The sequence below is a fragment of the Chrysochloris asiatica genome, unplaced genomic scaffold (assembly GCF_000296735.1).
Source record: "Chrysochloris asiatica unplaced genomic scaffold, ChrAsi1.0 scaffold00215, whole genome shotgun sequence".
Lineage (NCBI taxonomy): Eukaryota > Metazoa > Chordata > Mammalia > Afrosoricida > Chrysochloridae > Chrysochloris > Chrysochloris asiatica.
Genome location: NW_006408733.1, coordinates 4,520,016 through 4,540,573, shown reverse-complemented (window position 1 = coordinate 4,540,573; position 20,558 = coordinate 4,520,016). Strand labels below are relative to the sequence as shown.

At 39.3% G+C, this 20,558-nt stretch overlaps 1 protein-coding gene across 4 annotated transcripts in view; it reads right to left on the bottom strand.

The window, feature by feature from the left end:
- Positions 1 to 20,558, bottom strand: part of RAPGEF6 (Rap guanine nucleotide exchange factor (GEF) 6) — a 304,075-nt gene that overhangs the window by 213,518 nt on the left and 69,999 nt on the right. The gene's annotated exons all lie outside the window — the stretch shown is intronic.

Sequence of the window (20,558 nt, the reverse complement as noted above, 5' to 3'; positions counted from 1 at the left end):
ACTACAGTGTCTTAGAGAAAACACACAATTTCAGTTCACATGAGGAAACACAAGAGAATGGCGCAAACAAAGGTCTGAGATGTAGAGATAGAAAATGTTTCTGAGGACAAAAAGTTAATGGAATTTAGAAAGAAATCAGAAGAGCAATATTTAGGTACTTTAAACAGACTGAGAGACAGATCAAGGAGAGTGTAGGAAAAAGTTTACAAGAAATTAGAAAAACACCACAAGAACAAATAAAATAATTTGAAACTATAAAAAAAATCTGCAGAAAGAAATTCAGAAGATTAATTCTAAGATTTCAAAATGGACAATATAATACATTGAAAAGGAAAAGGAGTAGATTCAAAGCAATGGACATCCAAATTAGTGAGCTTAGAGATAAATCTTTCAATACTATCAAACTAAAAAGACAATCAGAGAAAAGAATGAAAACAAAGTCTAAGATTTATGTGGAATACCATGAAGAGGAACAACATATGTATTGTTGTTAAGTATTGTTGAGTCATTTCCAACTTACAGCAACCCTGTACTGGGTTTCTGAGGAGCAGCTGGTGGCTTTGAATTGCTGACCAGGAGTCAAACTTATATATGAGTGATTGGAATTCCTATTTTCAGTCTTGTGGGTTTGCTTCACTTTAAATACTTCTATTAATCTCAAATTGTTTTCCGCAGTTATTGTTTCTCAGCCTAAGAATATTCTTTAGTATTTTTCGTAACATTAGTTTGGTTTAAAAAATTTGCTTCCATTCTGTTTATCGGCAAATATCCTTATTTTTGTTGTTGTATTTGAGTGACAGCTTTGCTAGGCACATGATTCTTGATTGTTAGCCCCCCTATCCCTCTTCAGAGTTTCATATATGTTGTTCCAACAGTTTACTATTATGTATGGGTGAGAGGAATTTCAGAACAGATAGAGATAATAAAATGCACAGAGAAAAATGTTGAAGAGCTGCTGGAAGAAATCTTTTCTAACATCAGGAAAGAAGACAATGGAACGACATAGACAAACTCCCAGAAGGGGAGGAAAATTGCCAACTAAGAATCATATTCTCATCAAAGCTATCAGTCAAACACAACAAAATAAAAGACATTTAGATAAACAGAAATTGAAGCAAACTGTTATAACCAGACAAATTTTACAAAAAATACTAAAGAATATTCTTGGACTAGAAACAATAATGTTGTTGTTGTTAAGTGCCATGGAGTCAGTTCCAACCCATAGCAAGCCTGTATAGGATTTCCTAGGAGCAGCTGGTGAGCTTGAACCACCAACCCTGTGGTTCAAACTGACTTTACAGTCCAGTATATTAATCCATAGCGCCACAGAAATAACGTTGTGGTTGTTATGTGCCGTCGAGTCGGTTCTGACTCATAGTAACCCTGTAGTTGAAAGCAATTTGAGATTAACAGAAGTTTTAAAGTAAAGCAAACTCACAGACTGATATCGGGAACCAGACATTTAAATTTATAATGAAGACAACTACAAAGCAAATAATAAATGGAGTAATGTAGCTATAGGATGTCCAAAAGATGAGGAAGTCACGTAAATTTCAAGATAAAACAGTTTTAAACTGGGGAAGAAATCAGTAAATTACAGGGTAACCACAAAGAGAATTAATATACCTCCATATCAAAATAAATAACAAGAAAATGAAGATCTAGTAAGCATTAAAATAGCAAAGGAGAAAATGAAAATTAACAAGCAAAATGAACTCAGCGCAGAAAATTATGTGGAACAAAGAAATCAGCAGTACACCCCCCCAACACACACACACACAAAAAAAACAAAAAACAAAAAAAAACCCACAGAGCAAGACGTGGACTAGGCAAATGCACTTCATGGATCCTCTACAACAAACATTGCTATTGTAGTTGTTAAAGTGCTGTTGAGTCGGTTCCGACTCAGCGGCACTGCATAGGGTTTCCGAGGAGCAGCTATTGAGTCTGAACACCCAACCTTGCAGTTCACACCGACCTGTAGGTTGAGATAAGAGAAACCAAATGAAACAGACAATAGATGAAAATTCTGGAACCCTAAACTTAAGAGGAAAGGCTAGAGAAGTGCATTGAGTGCTTTCTGGGAGGAGTAACTGATCAGGGACAGTGAGAGATGGGAGACCTGACTGGTGAACTACTAGGCAAATGTGTTACCATCTTGAACTTTTGTGAGAAACTGTGCAACAGAAGGTAGACTACCAAAACAGATTGGCACAGGTGATGACAAAGGTGTAACTCCTTCTTCCCAATGCTCCCTTGGTGACTAGATATGTGGCCAGCTGTAGTGCATCTACCCCAGTGTAGACCATGCTCTTAGGGAGTTCAGATGCATGCATGTGGTTGAGTCTCACCAATGTGATGCGGGGGCTTCCTGTGCCACGTTGGTGCCTAGATTCAGGCAGACTCAGATCCAGACCTAAGGAACTCACAGACCCACCAGACCAACATTAGTCTAGCAGAAACCCTCATAATCAGTATTCTGCCACCAGCTGCCCTGTGATCCTAACAGACACTGAAACCAGCTCCATGAAGGGCCTCCACAAATTACTTTTGACTAACATAAACATAGATAACACCTGTTGTTTTCTTAGGTGCCATTGAGTCCGTACCGACTCATAGCAACCTTATGCACAGCAGAACAAAACACTGCCCGGTCCTGGGCCAACCTCGCTATTGTTGCCAAGCTTGATGCTGCCACTTTGCCAATCCATCTTGCTAAAATTCCATCTAGGGCCAGAATTCCACTAACACTTTCCTCCTTTAACCACCTCCTTGACCTCCTTGAGTGGCAGGATCCCCCAGAAATTTAGCTATTCTGGATTCAACAGCTGCAGTGAATTTCTCTGTTTTTGGTTTGAGATTTTTCCTTTCATGGTTTCATTATTTCTGTTTGTTTGTTCTTTGTTTTCCTTCTTCTCTCTACATTTCCTTGAATTTTATCCTTTTCATTTTAACTTTTGTTTTATTTTCTTAAAACGTTTCTCATTTTCCCTCTTCTTTTTTTCCTTCTGATCTGTCTTTACTACTCTTTACTTTCTTTTCATCTTCCCTCTGCCCTGGTTTTTCTAAGTTTTTGTTGTATTTTTTTAATTTCTTCTTTTTCTGTTCTATAGCTTCATGTTCCTGTTCCTCTTTTCTCTTTTAATTTATTGTATTATTTTTTCCTGGTTGTTGCCTGTTTTCATTTTCTTTCTCTTTCATTATTTTCTCAATTAATTGTTGGTTGCTTGTTTCTTTATTCTATTTTGTTTTCTGTGCTTGTCTGTTTCTCCTTTTTCCCACCCAACAGAAAATAGCAAGTGTGCCAACACAGCCCAGTCAAAACCACACCCTGTACAACTCTATCCACTGGGCAATCATCAAAACCACCTAGTATACCACCTCAATCAACGCTACAGAGCAGTATACACCAGCCAAACCCACTCTACACCTGAGGAGCATGAACTAAACGATGTATGTGCTTCCATTCTCTAACAACACCCACCAGAGACAACTAGTAAGACCCTAGGAATAATGTCAACTTACAATGATTGCTTAAATTGACATAAATATGACATGACAATGCCCCAGAAACAACAGACAATTTTACTTCACACGAAGAAACAAGAGAGAATTTCTCACACAAATGACCAAGACGTAGAGCCAGAGATCTTTCTGAGGAAGAAAGGGCAATAGAACTAACTGAAAAAGAATTCAAAAGCATGGTAATTGGATATATTCAAAGGAGTGAAAGAAAGGTTAAGGAAAGCAAGGAGAAACATAATTTAAAACTTTAGAAGAGTTCAGGAAAGCACTCAAGAACAAGCAGACAAAATAAATGCAAAATTTTAAACAATACAAAATCTGTAATTAGGGACCCAGAAGACCAATACTAAGGTCTCAGAAATGGACATTCATTGAAAGGGAAAAGTGTAGATGCAAAGCAATGGAAGCCTGAATTAGTAAACCTGAAGAGAAAACTCTCAATATCAGTATGCTAGAAAATAATCAGAAGAAAAAAAAAAAAAAGAAGAATCTGAAGAAAGCCTGTGAGTTACGCGGTACACCATGAAGAGGCAATAAAAGCACATAGAAAACTGTCAGTTGTTGAAAGAAAACTTCTCTAGGATCAAGAAAATAAGCATTCAAAAAGCTGGAAAACTCCCAAAGAAGACAGACACCAAAAGAAAATCAGCAAAACATACTGTAATCAAATTTTCAAAAACAAAAGACAAGGAAAAATCCTGAGAAACAGCTCAACAAAAAAATAAAAGTTGCTGACAAAGAAGAAGTAAGATTAAGCCTCTGATTTCTAAGCTGACACCATGCAGGCAAGAAGGCAATGGGATGGCATACATAAAACTGAAAGAATAAATGCCAGCCAAAAAATCACATACCTGGCAAACCTGTCCCTCAAAAAAACAGAAACTAAAGAAATTTGTAATCACCAGATCTACTTAACCAAAAAAAGGAGCCCTGGTAGCATAGTGGTTATAAATCAGGCTGCTAACTTCAAGGTCAGAAGTTCGAAGCTGCCAGACGATCTACGGGAGAAAGATGAGGCTTTCTGCTCCTGTAAAGATTTACAGCCTTCAGAAACCCTACACAGGGCTGCTATGAGGTGGAACCTACTCCACAGCACACCACCACCACTGCTTTACAAAAAAAATATTAAAAGGTGTTCTTTGGGCGGAGAACCAACACCACCACCACCACCCAGAATTCAATCCCGATATAGAAGTATTTAGAAGTCCTGGTGTGGCACTGTGGATTAATGCACTGGACTGCTAAATTGGGTTGAACCGCAAGGTCGGAGGTTCAAGCTCACCAGCCGCTCCTCAGAAACCCAGCACAGGGTTGCTATGGGTCGGAACCAACACAACAGCACTTAACAACAACAATAATAGAAGTATTTAAAGTGAAACAAACCCATAAGACGGACAATAAAGAACCAGAGATACCAATTTATAATGAAGTCAACTACAAAGAAAAAAGTCATCAAGAAGACAAAAGGCCAAAATGGATGTCAGAAGAGACACTGAAACTTGCTCTCCAGTGCAGAAATGCTTAAGCAAATGGAAGAAATGAAGAAGTCCAGAAGCTGAACAGAAAAATTTCAAAGATCAGCTCGAGAAGATAAAGTAAAATATTACAACAAAATGTGCAAAAACCTGGAATCAGAAAACTAAAAAGGAAGAACTCGCTCAGCATTTCTCAAGCTGGGGGAACTGAATAAAAAATTCAAGCCTCGACTTTTGTTATTGAAAAGATTCTCTGGGCAAATTATTAAATGATGCAGAAAGCATCAAGGGAAGATGGAAGGCAGTGTGGCAAGACCTGGGGACTCTTGGGCCCAGAGTCAGTGACACAGCCACAGAGGTCTAGAGTGGAGAATGAAGTGTCCAGCTGATACGACGAGAGGGCACATGCACAAGAACACCCACACTTGCAGATAATACCCACTTGACCTGGCTTCAATGACTGGATGATCAGAGCTCAACTACAAGAAGAAAGAAGAGGAAAAAAAGAGTAATCTGATACAATTTGATGAACTTGACCTACACCTATGGATGCAGTAGCTCCTACAGCAAGGATCATTCCCACCCCCTCCATACACAGAGTAGACAGGGATGGGCAACCTGGACATTGGCTACCCAAAATGGGGGGTTTACAAAAGTGAGAAGTGACTGGCTTACAAGCTTTCAAGAGGGAACCTAGATTCAGAGGGCATGGAGGAAGGTAGAATCTCCACTAAGTAGTATACAATCTGTCTAGGCTGGGCTGATGAAATGAAATGCAGATGGGTCTTTTGTGATACAATAGTGAATAATTGTTATCAGGAATGTTTGTGAGGGTTGGAAACGTAAAGGTAGATGTTTTGTAGCAAGGAGGGGAGTGGTTAACTTTTCAGCCTAGGAGCGGAAGTCCCTGGGAACATAAGGGAGAAGAGTGGAGTTCAGGACCCTACCCAGAGAAGCAGTGATACCTGAAATGGAGGCAGAGATGATGACATGGAGAGATGGAGCAGTTGGGGACTTTAGACACAGAGAGGGAGAGGGGCTGTGTGCTGATGACCAGGGGGTTGTTTGATGATGCATGAAGAGGACTGTAACCATGGCAATGAAACAATATACGATAGGATGAATGTAAAACTAATGTTCTCCCATGTAAACTATCACATAATTCACAATAAAACATTAAAAATTAAAAATAAAAATTTTTAAGAGAAGATGGAAGGAATACACAGAGTCACTGTACAAAAAGGAAATGGTTCACGTTCAACCATTTCAGGAGGTAGCACATGATCAAGAGCCAACGATACTGAAGGTGGAAGTCTAAGGTGCATTGAAGGAATTGCCAAAGAACAAGGCACCAGGAATTGATGGAATTAAAATTGAAATCTTTCAAGAAAACGAGATGGCACAGGAGGCACTCACTCATCTCTGCCAAGAAATTTGGAAGACGACTATCTGGCTGCCTGATTGGAAGAGATCCACATTTGTGCCCATTCCAAAGAGAAGTAACCCAACGGAATGTGGAAATCATTGGGCAATCTCTTTTTACATGCAAGTAAACTTTTGCTAAAGGTAATACAGAAACGGCTGCAATCATACATTGACAGAGAACTTCCAGAGATTCAAGCCAGATTCATGTGAGGCCGTAGAACGAGGGATATCATTGCTAATGTCTAATGGATCTTGGCTGAAAGCAAAGAATATCAGAATACCTGTGCTTTAATGACTACGCAAAAGCTTTCAATTGTGTGGATCATGACAAGCTCTGGACAACACTGTGACACTTGAGTATTCCAGAACACTTAATTGTGCTCATGAGGAATCTGTACCTGGACCAAGAGGCAGCTGTTCGAACAGAACATGGGAACACTGAATGGTTTAAATTAAGAAAGGTGTGCAACAAGGTTGTATTCTTTCACCCTACTTATTCAACCCATATGCTGAGCAAATAATGTGAGAAGCTGGGTTATATGAAGAAAAACATGGCATCAAGATTAGAGGAAGACTCATTAACAACCAGCGATATGCAGATGATACAACCTTGCTTGCTGAAAAGTGAAGAAGACTTAAAACATTTACTAAGATCAAAGAGCACAGCCTTTGGTATGGATTACATCTCAATGTAAAGAAAACAAAAATCCTCTCCACTAGACCAATAAACAACAATCTTATCAATGGAGAAATGACTGAAGTTGTCAAGGACTTCATTCTTCTTGGATCAACTATCAACACTCATGGAAGCAGCAGTCAAGAAATCAAACGCTGTATTGCATCAGGCAAATCTGCTACACAAGACCTTTTTAAAGTGTTGATGAGCAAAGACGTCAGCTTGAGGACTAAGGTGTTCCTGACCCAAGCCATGGTATTTTCAATAAACTCATATGCAAATGAAAGCTGGACAGTGAATAAGGAAGACTGTAGAAGAATTGATGGCTTTTGAGTTATGATGTTGGAGGAGAATATTGAAAGTGTCATGGGCTGTCAAAAGAACCAGGAGATCTGTTTTGGAAGAAGTGCAGCCAGAGTGCTCCTTGGAGGCCAAGATGGACAAATTTAGTCTATAAGACTTCAGACATACTGTCAGGAGGGACCAGTCGCTGGAGAAGGATATCATGTTTGGTAAGATGGAGGGTCAGAGAAAAAGAGGCACACCCCCAACGAGATGGCTTGGCCAGTGGCAGCATTGATGGACTCAAGCGTGGCAACAGCAGTGAGGTTGTCCCAGGATTGGGCAGAGTTTCACTCTGTGTATAAAGTCACTAAGAGTTGGTACCAATTCGATGGCACCTAAGAGCAACAACAAAGTAAAAATAGGAAATAGAGAAGATACAGAACTTACAAATGGGAAAAAGTCAAGTAGATTTCAAGATAAAACATTGTTTTAAAGAAGGTGAAAATTAATCAATCACAGGGTAATATATAAGAAAAGCAATACTTTCACATACAATAAATTAAAAAACACAGCAAGATGACAGCAATCAATTCATGCCTATACATAATTACATGAACGTACATGGATTAAATGCACCAGTCAAGAGAAGAGCAGAATGGATAAGAAACCAGGGTCCTTCATTACGGTGTCTACAAGATACATGTTTTCCAACAAGGACAAAAATAGTCCAAAAATCAAAAAGAGCAGAAATAAATGAAATAGAAAACAGAAAAACAATATAAAGAATCAATAAGACAACAAGTTGGTTCTTTGAAAGGAATAATAAAATTGACTAACCTGACACCAATTAATTCAGAATATGAAAAAGGATTGACAGCTCCAAAATTTATTTTATTACACAAGCATAAATCTGATACCACGATGAGGCAAAGACAGCACTAACATAAAAAAGTTATACAGCAGTAACACTCATGATCGTAGATGGAAATATTCTAAACAAAATCCTATCCAATAAAAAGCAACAACACACACACACACACATATATATATAAATTAACAAATCATGATCAAGTGGGATTCATACCAGGTATGCAGGGATGGATCAATATTAGAAAAACAATCCACATAATCCACCACATACATAAAACAAAGGGAAAAATGCCACATAATCATATCAATTGATGCAGAAAAAACATTTCACAAAACCCAACACAGATACCTGATGAAAAAAACACTCAACAAAATAGAACTAGAAGGCATATTTCTCAACATAATTAAGGACATATATACAAAGCCAACAGCCAACATCTCTCAATGGAGAGAATCTGAATGTATTAAATTAGAAAAACATATCCTTTATCATCACTACTACTCAATATTATGATATTAGGAGTCTTAGCCACCGTTGTAAGACAAGAAAAGGAAATTAATGACATCTAAATAGGCAAAGAAAAGAAAAATATTTGCAGATGATATGATCCAGTACTTTAAAAAATCCGAAACTCAGCAAGAAAACAATTTGGACTCACTGAAAGATTCGGCAAAGTGGCAGGTACAAGATCAACATATGAAGAAATGCTCAAGATCATTAGCCAATTGCTGTTTTTATGTGCCATTGAGTCAGTTCCCACTCACAGCAATCCTGTACAGGATTTCCAAGAAGTGGATGGGGGGTCTGAACTGCCAACCTTACGTTTCAAGATGACCTTGCAGTCCAGTGCTTTATCCTACAGTGTCACAAACAATAATGAGATATCACTTTACCATGCCAGCATTAATAGCAAAGTTCAAACATATAGAAAACACAAATGTTGGAGAGGCTGTGGAGTATATGGGACCCTCTAACATGGCTGGTGAGATTGTAAAAAGGTGTATCCAGTGTGCAAAATGGCATGGCACTTCTTCTGAGGTTGGAAATAGAAATAACATGTTGCTGTTAAGTGCCATTGAGTCAGTTCCTACTTCTTGTTATTAGGTGGCGTCGAGTTGGTTCTGACTCAAAGCAACCCTATGCACAATTGAACAAAACACTGCACGATCCCGCAATATCCTCACAATTGTTGCTGCCACTGTGCCAATCCATCTTATTGGAGGTTTTCCTCTTTTTGGTTGACCCGCCACTTTACCAAACATGATGCTGTTCTCCAGGTGACCAGGAACTCCTGATAAAATATCTAAAGCCTGAGAAATAGTCTCACCATCCTGGCTTCTAAGGAGCACTCTGACTGCACTTCTTCCCATACAGATCTATTTGTTCTTCGGGTAGTCCATGGTACTTTCAATATTCTTCTCCAACACCATAACTCAAATTCTTCAATTCTTCTATGGTCTTCCTTATTCACTGTCCAACTTTCACATGCATATGAGGCTACTGAAAATACCATGGCCTGGGTCAGGTGCACCTTAGTCTTCAAACTGACATTATTCTTCTTTAGCACTTTAAAGCCTGTATAGAGACCCTATAGAGGGTATCCAAGGAGCATTTGGTTAGTTTGAACCACCAATCTTGTGGATAGCCATCCAATGCTTATCCTACAGTTTCACACTAGTATCGCACTATATAAATAAGAACTGTTTTTCAAAAGGAAAGGTGATATTTGAATTTGACACTTCTCTCTACTTGGTACATATCCTCAAGAATTATGAGTCATGATATAGTTATTTGCATACCCATGTTCACTGCAGCATTATTCACAATAGCAAAAAGATGGAACCATCCTAGATGCCCATCAGTAGAGGAACTGTTGAACAAATTTGGGAACATACACACAATGGAATATTACGTAATACTGAAAAGTAAAGATGAATCTGCAAAATACTACATAGCATGGATGAACCTGGAGGACATTTACTAAATGAAATCAGATGGTCACAAAAGGACAGATATTGTATGACACCACTACTATAAAAAGAAAAGATTTTCACTCTACAATAAATATACTGTGATGGTTACCAGGGATGGAAGAGAAAGGAGAAATCATTCACTGGGTAAGAGTGCAGACACATGCTAACTAGGACAGTGGGGAAGGCAGTTAAAAAGAAAAGGAAATGGCGGGGGGGGGGGAGCCGCGGGCTGGCAGTGTTGCTCTTTTTTTCTTTCTTAGTGGTTTTCCTTTTTTACCCTTTCATGTACTTGAAGGGAAAACAATGTATACTTATTTTTCATTAGGACAGAGCAATGGAAACTTTCCTGCAAATAAAAAAAGGGAAAGGAAGAGGATGGAGAAAAGAAAGGACACTGAGAAAAAATTTAGATGTGGATAGTGGTGATGGTTGTGAAACATGGGGAATGTGGCTGGTGATGTTGGGTTGCACATGTAAAAATGGTTAAATGGCAAATTTTTTGCTGTATATAGGATAAGCACTGGACCTTGTCAAAGTCAGTTACCAGATGGCTGGCAATTCAAACTCACCAGCCACTCCTTAGAAACTCTATACAGGGTTGCTATCAGTCAGAATTGGCTAGAAAGCACTTAACAACAGCAACAACAATATATAGTACAAATTTTAAAAGGAAGAAAGGAAAAAAAACAACTGATGACTTTGTACAGTGTCAGTTTGATCTTCCTATAAATAATATTTCCATTCAGTCTCTCATCTATTAGTTCTAGCATAGATTTTTGATCAGTACCTAGATACAAGGTACCATTGTCGCTGCTGTTCTTACACAAATCGGAATTGGTTCAGACTTATAGCAACTCTTAAGTACAACAGTCATCTTCACAATCATTATATTTGAGTCCACTGTTGCAGACCCTGTGTCGATCGATCTTGTTGGGAGTCTACCTCTTTTTCATTGACCTTCTACTTTACCAAGCATGATGCCTTTCTCTAAGGAATGGTTGTCCAAAGTACAGGAGGGTAAAGTCTCCCCATTCTCACTTCTAAGGCAGAATGTCTTCTTCCAAGGTGGATTTATTTGTTGTTCAGACAGTCCATGGTGTATTCAATTTGGTCTTCCTTATTCATTGTCCAACTTCACATGCAAATGAAGTGACTGAAAATACAATGGGTCAGGAGCACTTTAGGCATCTTTGCTCTTCAATACTTTAAAGAGGTATTTTGCAGCAGATATGCCCAATGCAGGACTCCTTGTGTGATGCTGTAGGATCAGCACTGGACTGCAAACCATAAGATCAGCAGTTCAAATCCACCCGCTGTTCCTAAAAAACCCTATACAGAGTTCTTATGAATTGGAACCAACTCTGTGGCACTTAACAACAACATGCCCAATGTAACATATCCTTTGATTTTTTAACTGCTGCTTCCACATGTATTGATTGTGGATCAGACTAAAATGAAATCCTTGACAACTTCAATCTTTTCTCTGTTTATCATATTGTTTATTGGCCCAGTGGTAAGGATTTTTTTTTTTCTTTACACTGAGGTGTAATCCATACTTTTGATCTTCATCAGTAAGTACTGCAAAGTCTTCTCTGCATTCAGCAAGCAGCGTTGTGTCATCTGTACACTGCAGGCTGTCAATGAGCATTCCTCTAATCCTGATGCTATATTCTTCACATAGTCAAGTTTATTGAGTTATTTGCTCAGCACATATATTAAATAAGTATAGAAAAAGGATACAACCCTGATGCATACTTTTCCTGGGTTCAAATGACTGACCGCCTCTTGGTCTATATATAGGTTCCACATGAGCATAATTAAGCGTTCTGGAATTTCTATTCTTTGCGATGTTATCCATAGTTCATTATGACGCACACAGCTGAATGTTTACTTAGTTTGCTATGATCCACAAGTGTAGCAAGGGCTGTTCTATGAGAATTTTGTTGGGAAATTTTACGCATTTTGCCCATTCAGACTTCTTTTTGTTCCCAAAACTCAATGAACACTAAAAATTTTAAGAACACAATTTGAATCCACTGAGAATACCAAAATTGCCACGTAAATCAAGAGCTCAAACTTCCTGGGGGAAGGGCTAAATAGATGGGAACTGTCTTCCGAAGTGGATAGACTTAGGTGTAGGATATGTCAAGAAATAAGAGATTCACATTTTTATATTTTTGTTTAATAACCATTTCTATGATTGTGCAGCAATTTTTTTTTACTTAACCCTCACATACACAATTATGTGTAGTTCAATTAGACTGCAATTAAAATGTTGGGGGGAAAAAAAAGAGAATACAAATTTTAAAGCAAGTTAAATAATGGGATAAAATTTTTGCAAGAATGTCTCCTACCACTTCAGACCTCTTCACTCTCAGCTCTAGCCTTTATCCCACAGCATCATACTAGTATACATACATACAGTCCTAGTATACATACATACCTTGATCCTATTTGGGGCAGAAATGAGAAAAATAATAATATTTGTTTTTCTTCAAATATGTGTAAAAACACTGAAAAGATAGACAAAATACTTTTAAATGTAGTTGGTTATCAATGTCAGTGGGTTGAAGAGTGTGGGTGAGAATAAAAGTAGGAATGATACTTCTTAAAGTACCACTCATCTGTCAGCTTGTTGTATCTGTCAGCTTGTTGGTTTGTTGTATTGTGGTTGTTTGCATATTGTTGCGATGCTGGAAGCTATGCCACCAGAATTTTACATACTACTGTGGTTATCCAAGAAAGAGCGCTGATAGCTTAGTGGATTATCAGCTGGATTGCTACTAACCACAAGGTTAGAAGTTCAAATCAACCAGCTGATTTGTGGGACAAAGATGAGGCTTTCTACTCTCCTAAGTATTTACAGCCTTGGAAACCCTACACAGGGTCACTATGCAACCACCACTACTACAAGGGTCACCCAAGGGAGTGTGGTGGCTCCATATGATAAGCACTGGACTGCCTTTCTTGTTGTTGTTGTTGTGTGCCATCAAGTCGGTGCCAACTCATAACAACTCTGTGTATGGTTTCAAGAGGAGTTTGAACAACCGGCCTTGTGGTTACTAGTCCAGTGCTTACCCCGTAACATTATACCAGGGCTCTTTGCCATCCTGCTGGGTATGAAATGAGCCATATCAGTTGGGGAGGATCTCACTACTAACAAGGAAGATGAGCCAAAAGTGGAGTGCATCCTGTGGACCTTGAAATCCCTGTGTGTTGCACCTCCTTCCAGCGGACAGAGTTGTGACACCAGAGGAGTGACAGAAGCAGAACGATGAGCCAGAGTCTGAGACAGAGCTGAAGGTTTCCTGGCCCAAGAAGCAAGAAAAACTCAGTGCATTCAGACAAGAGGCTTATCTAAGAAGTGATGTGGGGAGTATAGATTTGCTGACCCAGAGAGTTACAGCTGAGTGCCTTCACATCATGGCTTACAGTACAGTAGTGCCCTTTGGGCATTTGCAGCAGTGATAAAAGAGTATTGTACCTCTATCTAAGAGGCCAGACAAAAGGATTGAGGGCCAGAAAGAGGCTAGTGGGCAGGTACAGGAAAAAAGGTGACCAAAGAACTAGATCCTAAACATTTCTGATTCTGAATTGTAAATTATTAACATCCCTAATAAAATATAATCATCAGTGTTATCTTTGAGTTTTGTGTGGCAATTGTAACGAATTTGCAAACCCAGCTGAGAAATAAGAGTACTTTGGGAAGGATGATGATATCAGAATGGGTAAAGACGGAAAGAAAAAAAAAGGATGGCTGACTCCAGCTCCAGAGGAATAGGCTGATGTTGTCTTAAACTGATGTTGACTCTTCTTCTACCTGATTATAAAGTTGAAAGAGGTCAGACATAGCCAACTCCATGCCATTTTAACACAGTTCCAGAGACAGCTGCATAAGCTGGTAGCTCATATTCCTTCAATAATAACGTTGTTGTTGTCAAGTGCCGTCGAGTCGGTTCCGACCCATAGTACAGGGTTTCCGAGGGTGTAAATCCTTACGGGAGTAGAAAGCCTCATCTTTCTCCCGCGGAGCGGCTGGTAGTTTCGAACCACTGACCTTAAGGTTCACAGCCCGATTCGTAACCACTACGCTACCAGAGCTCCTTATAATATAATAATAATATATAATAATAGCATATCCTAAATCACCTCTGCTCCCTGAACTGGTATTTACAACCACCTGGGAGTTCCTTCTGGTCAGCTGATTTAAAAAGAAACTATTGTAGCCTTGTTTACAGATGAGTTTGCACAACATGCAGGTACCATTTAAAAGTGGATAGTCCCTAACTGCGATTGTTACAACTGTAAAAGTATAAATTTTGTAACATAAAGGGGGGAGTACTTAATCTTACATTCCAGGAACAGAGGACTGTAAGACCATCAAGGGAGAAGAGAATGAATGAAATGTGGGACCCTAACCAGAGAGACAGCGACACCAGAGATGGAGGCAGAGACACCAGAGATGGAGGCAGAGATGATGCATGAAGAGATAGAGCAGCTGAAGACTCTAAACTCATAGAAAGAGAAAGGCTGTGTGCTGGCGGCTAGGAGGCAGGCTTGCAGAATGTGCCCTTTATAATTGTTTAAATGATTATATATTTCTGAGTTTTTTGGGAATATCAAAAAAAAACAAAAAAAAAAACAGAAGGAACAGAAGCAAATACTATTAAGTGATGATGAGTGGAGGCGATTGTTAATCATTGCAATGAAAAATATATGACAGGTTGAGTGCAAAACTGGTGTTCTCCCATGTAAACCATCACTCAATTCATAATAAAAGCTTAACCCCCGACTCCCATCAAAAAGGTGGATAATCCCTAAGGAAAGTGGTAAAAGAAAATCCTTTAAGGAAGTAGAACTTTTATCAGTATATTTGGTTGTCCATTAAAAAATAGCCAGATACAAATGGGCACTTACTAAAGGTTTGGTTGAATGGTCAGAAGCTTGGAAAGAACAAGATTGCTAGATTTGTGATCAAGAAATCTGAGAAAATGTATGTGGATGGACCAATCTCTCATCATGGGCATAGACGTTGAAGACACTTAAATCCCATGTACATGTCCAATGGCCATCCACTGTAAAGGAGGCTGTTAATAACCAGGCAGACAAAATGTCATGTTCTACAAATGTCAGTCCACCAGCCAATCTAGCATTTTCCCAATGGACCCATGAACAAAGTGGCCATAGTGGCAGAGATGGAAGCTATGCAGGGAGCTCAAGTGCTAGTGTTTCTATTGGACACCTAATCTGTCAACAGCAAGAAAGCAACTAAATCCCTAACTCACTGAAACAGTACCCATTTCACAGGACATCCACCTGGAGACACTGACCCTCTACTACCATTGAAAGAAGCAAATAAATTGTCCTCATTGGAACAAACCCATATTCTGGATATGGATTTGCCATCCTTACCCAGCACCACCACCCATGGGTTCACAAAATGCAGTATCTACATTCCATATAGCATTGTTTTGTTTTGATCAAAGAACTCACTGTACAGCAAGAGAAATACAGCAATGGTTTCTATATGCCCCAATAGCCAGGATGCAAGCATTGCCCAATTTAAGGCTTGGAAGTAGAAGTGGTTCATCTCACTATTACACCTAAAAACGCTTATTGCAGAATTTATTTCCCCTCCTACCAACTTTGAGCTCTGCCAATTGATCTTAGTGCCCAAAAGGAAGTTCCTTAGTGACACAGTGGGCTAAGCATTGGGATGCTAACTGTAAAACCAGTGGTTTAAATCCAACAGCTGCTTTACAGGAGAAAGTTGAGGCTGACTGCATAAAGATTTAGTCTCAGAAACCCTAAGGAATAGCTCCACTCTGTCCTACGGGTTGAATCAGAATTGACTTCATAGTAATGGGCTTTTGTTTTGTTTTGTTTTGTTTTGGGGGGGGGGGGAACCACTGAAGGAGGGTAGTGCCAAAGTGCTCCTGCATCTACTAGGAGACACAAAATGGTTCCAATGAATTAGAAACCAACAACCTGACCCTGGTAGTATAGTGGTTTCATGTTGGGCTGCTAACCAAAGGGTCAGCAACTTGAATCTGTTTAACCACTCTTCGGGAGAAAGATGAGGCAAAGATTTACAGCCTAGAAAACCCAATAAAGGGTTGCTATGAGTCAGAACCGACTCAACTGCACACAACCACCACCTGGCCATTTTGGGCTTCTTATGAAACCGAACCAACTGAAGGAAAAGGGTTTTTGCTACTGGCTAGAGTAACTGATCTTAATCACCAATGCAAAATGGGGCTACTGAACACAACAGAGGCCTGGGGAGACTTGGATATTCCATGCTCACTAGAAAAGGTCAATGGGAAACTACAGCAGCGAGGAGAAAAAAGAGACTCAGATCCTTCAGAAATGAACATTTTGTTCACATCATCAAGTAAGGAACCCAGAGCAACTGAAGTTCTGACTTGCTTCTCTGACTGAGAGCAAGAGAATTACAGAATGGGTAGTAAAAGAAGGAAGTCAGAGATATCAACTACAACACACGATCAATTACAGAAATGAGGACATAGTAGCTTTTCTCTCTACCTATACTTACTTTTGATTACTGAATACATTATGTGCATTTGGGTATGCTAACCATTTTCTTCTCTCTTCTTCCCATTTTCATTTTAAATACAAATTGTTGGCGGTCCACTTTACAATTTAATCTTTAGTTAACGGATTAATCAGAGGTACTCTAATGGAGTTTGAGTAGTAATTAATAAAGTCTGTAAAGGATACAATGGTTACTGGTATTATTTCAGAAAGAGGGTAAGAATTTCTTTTAAAGAATAATTGTATCTTCTCAGGTGGAAGTGAGTTGTTTTGCTGTTGGATGGAAATTCAAATGTGTTTAGAAGCACGCAGACAAAGGGATAAACCTTAACAGTTGTTTATTATTACCTTTCAGCTTCAAATGTATTGGCTCTCAGGGCAAAAAATAAATGACATCAACTATCCCTCCCACAGCCCTCTCCTCTCAACTAGTTTCGATAATTCATTGCAATGGCCACACAGAATTCAGACACCATATGCACAGTTCTAGGATTTATTAGGAATACTAATATGTTATGCTGCAGGATCAAAAAATGCTTAGGGCACAGTTCTTTCAGTCAGAATAACTTCTCCACAGTCATGCGCACAGGCAGGCCTCTCTATGCCCAGAGAATGATACAAAGCCCTAAAAGAGGGCTGCTGACAAATACCCAGAGGATACACCACTCCCCCATAAGCCTCTGTCTGAAGGCACTCGGCTATATCTCCACAGGTCAGCAAACTCCTAATGTGCTTGGAGGCATCCTACTCTGCAATCAAGCCTCTTGACCAAAGTCACTCAGCTTTACTTGCTCCATGGGCTGGGAAGCCCACTGCTCTGTCTCATGCTCTGGCTCTTGGTTCTGCTGCCATTCCTTTGGTGTTACAGCTTTCCGTCCCTGGATGAGGAGGTTCAATGCACAGGGATCTCAGGTTCCAAGGGATGCACTCCACTCCTGGCTCCTCCTCTTTGATGATAGTGAGATCCCAACACATTCCTGCTTCTAAGAGGGCTCATTTTATACACATTAGAGTTTAAGGTTTTTATAATCATATTTACTCTGTTAACCCTAACAACTGAATTATATATGGTCAACATCTTCTCCCACATTCTCTTACCTAGATCTATTAGGGCAAAAATGTTGTTTGGTGGGAGGTTAAAATGATTCACTGCACCACACTCAGCTTCAAATCCAACATTCAACTTTGTGATAAAAGAGCTGGATTCTGTAAAGGGTCTTCTTTGCCAGTTGAAACAATGGTACAGCTTTGTCAGTAAGTCCACCAAATGAAATTAAGTGCCATGGAATCGATTCTGACTCACAGTGACCCTCTGCAGGGTTTCTGAGGCTGTGCATCATTACAGAACAGATAACCTCAACTTTCTCCCTTGGAGTGGCTGGGGGTTTGAACAGCTGACCTTGCATTTAGTAGCCCAATGTGTAAGCCACTACACCAAGAACAATGCAGATGAACTTCCTGTCCCCTGCACTTTAGCCTCAATACATCTGCATTATGCTCACCAGTTCTAGCAAGCCGTTCCCTTTCTGCCAGTTTTACCCAACAACTGTGAACCAGAATTGACCCAGGGTAACACAGCAAACTTCTCCACTATCGTTTGGACTGCAACATATTCTCCAGCAAGATATGAATTCTGGTCTTGAGAAGGCCCTCTTTTTCAAGTGTGTTACTTCTTCAGATAGCTCCCTTAACCATAGGGTATTCTTTAAAGTTCTCCTTTATCTACTCACAGCAATGCGTACCTTAAAATAGTTCATGATTCTTTAAATTGTCCCTGTTCAAATTACTGTGTAGTTTTTGTCTCCTGACTACCCCATAACTGATACAGTAAGTAACAGATACCTTAAATTTTAGAGAAACCAGCTATATTTCTATCAGTTGTTGTTGGCTGTCATCAGTCAAATCTAAATTACAGTGACCTTATGTATAACAAAATGAACTGTACCCATTCCTGTGGCTTCTTCACAAAGTTTAATATGTTTGAGCCCATTGTTGTGACTATTATGTATATCTATCTCACTGAAGGTGTTCCTTGTTTGTGCTGACCTACTAAACAAGATGACCTATGTTCTCTTTCTAGCAATTGGTCTTTCCTGATAACATGTCCAAGGCAAACAAGAGTCTTCATTCTCACTACTAATGAATATTCCAGTTTTACTTCTTTTAGGATTGATTAGTTTGCTCTCCTGGTATGGTGCTGTAGGATCAGAACTGGACTGCTAACTGCAAGGTTGGTGATTCAAAGCCACTAGCTGCTCCATGGAAACCCTAATACAGGGTCACCATTAGTCAAAACTGACTCAACATCACTGAACAATAGTTTGTTCTTCTGGCAGTCCAAAGCATACTCAATATGTGACAGCACTATAGCAATGTGGAATAAAACGATGGACCACAAGGTTGATTTGAACCACAAGGTCAATGGTTCAAACTCCTCAAAAACTCACTGACTCCAGGGCACTTAACAACATAATTCAAGTGTATCAATTCTTCTTTCCTTTTCTCTTTTCACTGCCTCCTTAGTGTTTCATATTGTCTTCATTTTTAACATGCAAAATTTGTTATCTGTGTATCATAGGTTGTTGAGTCATCTTTTAATCTTAAAGCTGCATTCTTCTTACGATAGCCTGGTTTGTTGTATGATTTTTTTCAGCATACAAATATTCTAAGTATGGGGAAGGCCCTGTCACTTATCTTTTCCATTTTTGAACCATGAAGTTTCCGCTTAATCTGTTCAAATGACTGACTGCCTTTTAACCCATTTGAGCTCCATCATTGTTGTTAAGTGCCATCAAGTCCATTCTGACTCATAATAACTCTGCACAGGATTTCTGAGGCTATAAATCTTTGTGGGAGCAGAAACCTTATCTTTCACCTGTAGAGTGGCTGGTAGGCTCCAACCACCGACTCTGTGGTCTGCAGTCCAGTTCTTATTATACAGAGCCACTGCACTCCCCATTTGGGTTCTGTTGTTATTCTTGTTAAGTGCCACTGAGAGTCAGTTCCCACTCAAAGTGACCCTGTATAGGATTTCCAAAGAGCAGCTGGGGGATTTAACTGACTTATGGTTCAAAGTCCAGTGCTGATCCTACCACGCCATACCAAAGTGCATTTGGGCTCTATATGAGTACAAGCAAATATTCTGGAAATCAAGTACCTTTGCCAAGTCGATAAAACACAGTTAATTATCTTTCTGATAATTTCTGTTTTTGGCTCAGATCCATCTGATGTTAGCAATGATATCCCTTGTTCTGTACCCTCTTTTGAATCCAACTTATAGTACTTCCATGTGACAGAATAGCACTGTTTAAAGGGTTTTTCTTAGCTGTTTTTTTTTTTTTATAGAAGCAGATCACAAGTCTTTCTCCCAAGGAGCTAGTGGGTAGGTTTGATCCACCGACCTTTCCATTAGAAGCCAAGCTTTTAACTGTTTACGCTAAACAGACTAATGATGAATTAATCATTGTGGCTGATAACAGCTACCAGAAACAGTGACAGCAAGTTCGTGTCCATCCATATCATACGAGTAAGGGGAAAAAATGTTAAATCATAACAATCCTAAAATATAAGTATACTCTATCAACTAAGCTTATTTCTCAGTGGTTAACTTATTACACATTAATTAAATAAGAATTTCGTGAACACAGAAGAAATGAACATGAATCAAAGGCCCAAGAATCAAATTAACCAAGAACAGAAGGGACCAGTCGCTAGAGAAGGATATAATGTTTGGTAAGGTGGAGGGTCACAGAAAAAGAAGGACACCCCCAGAG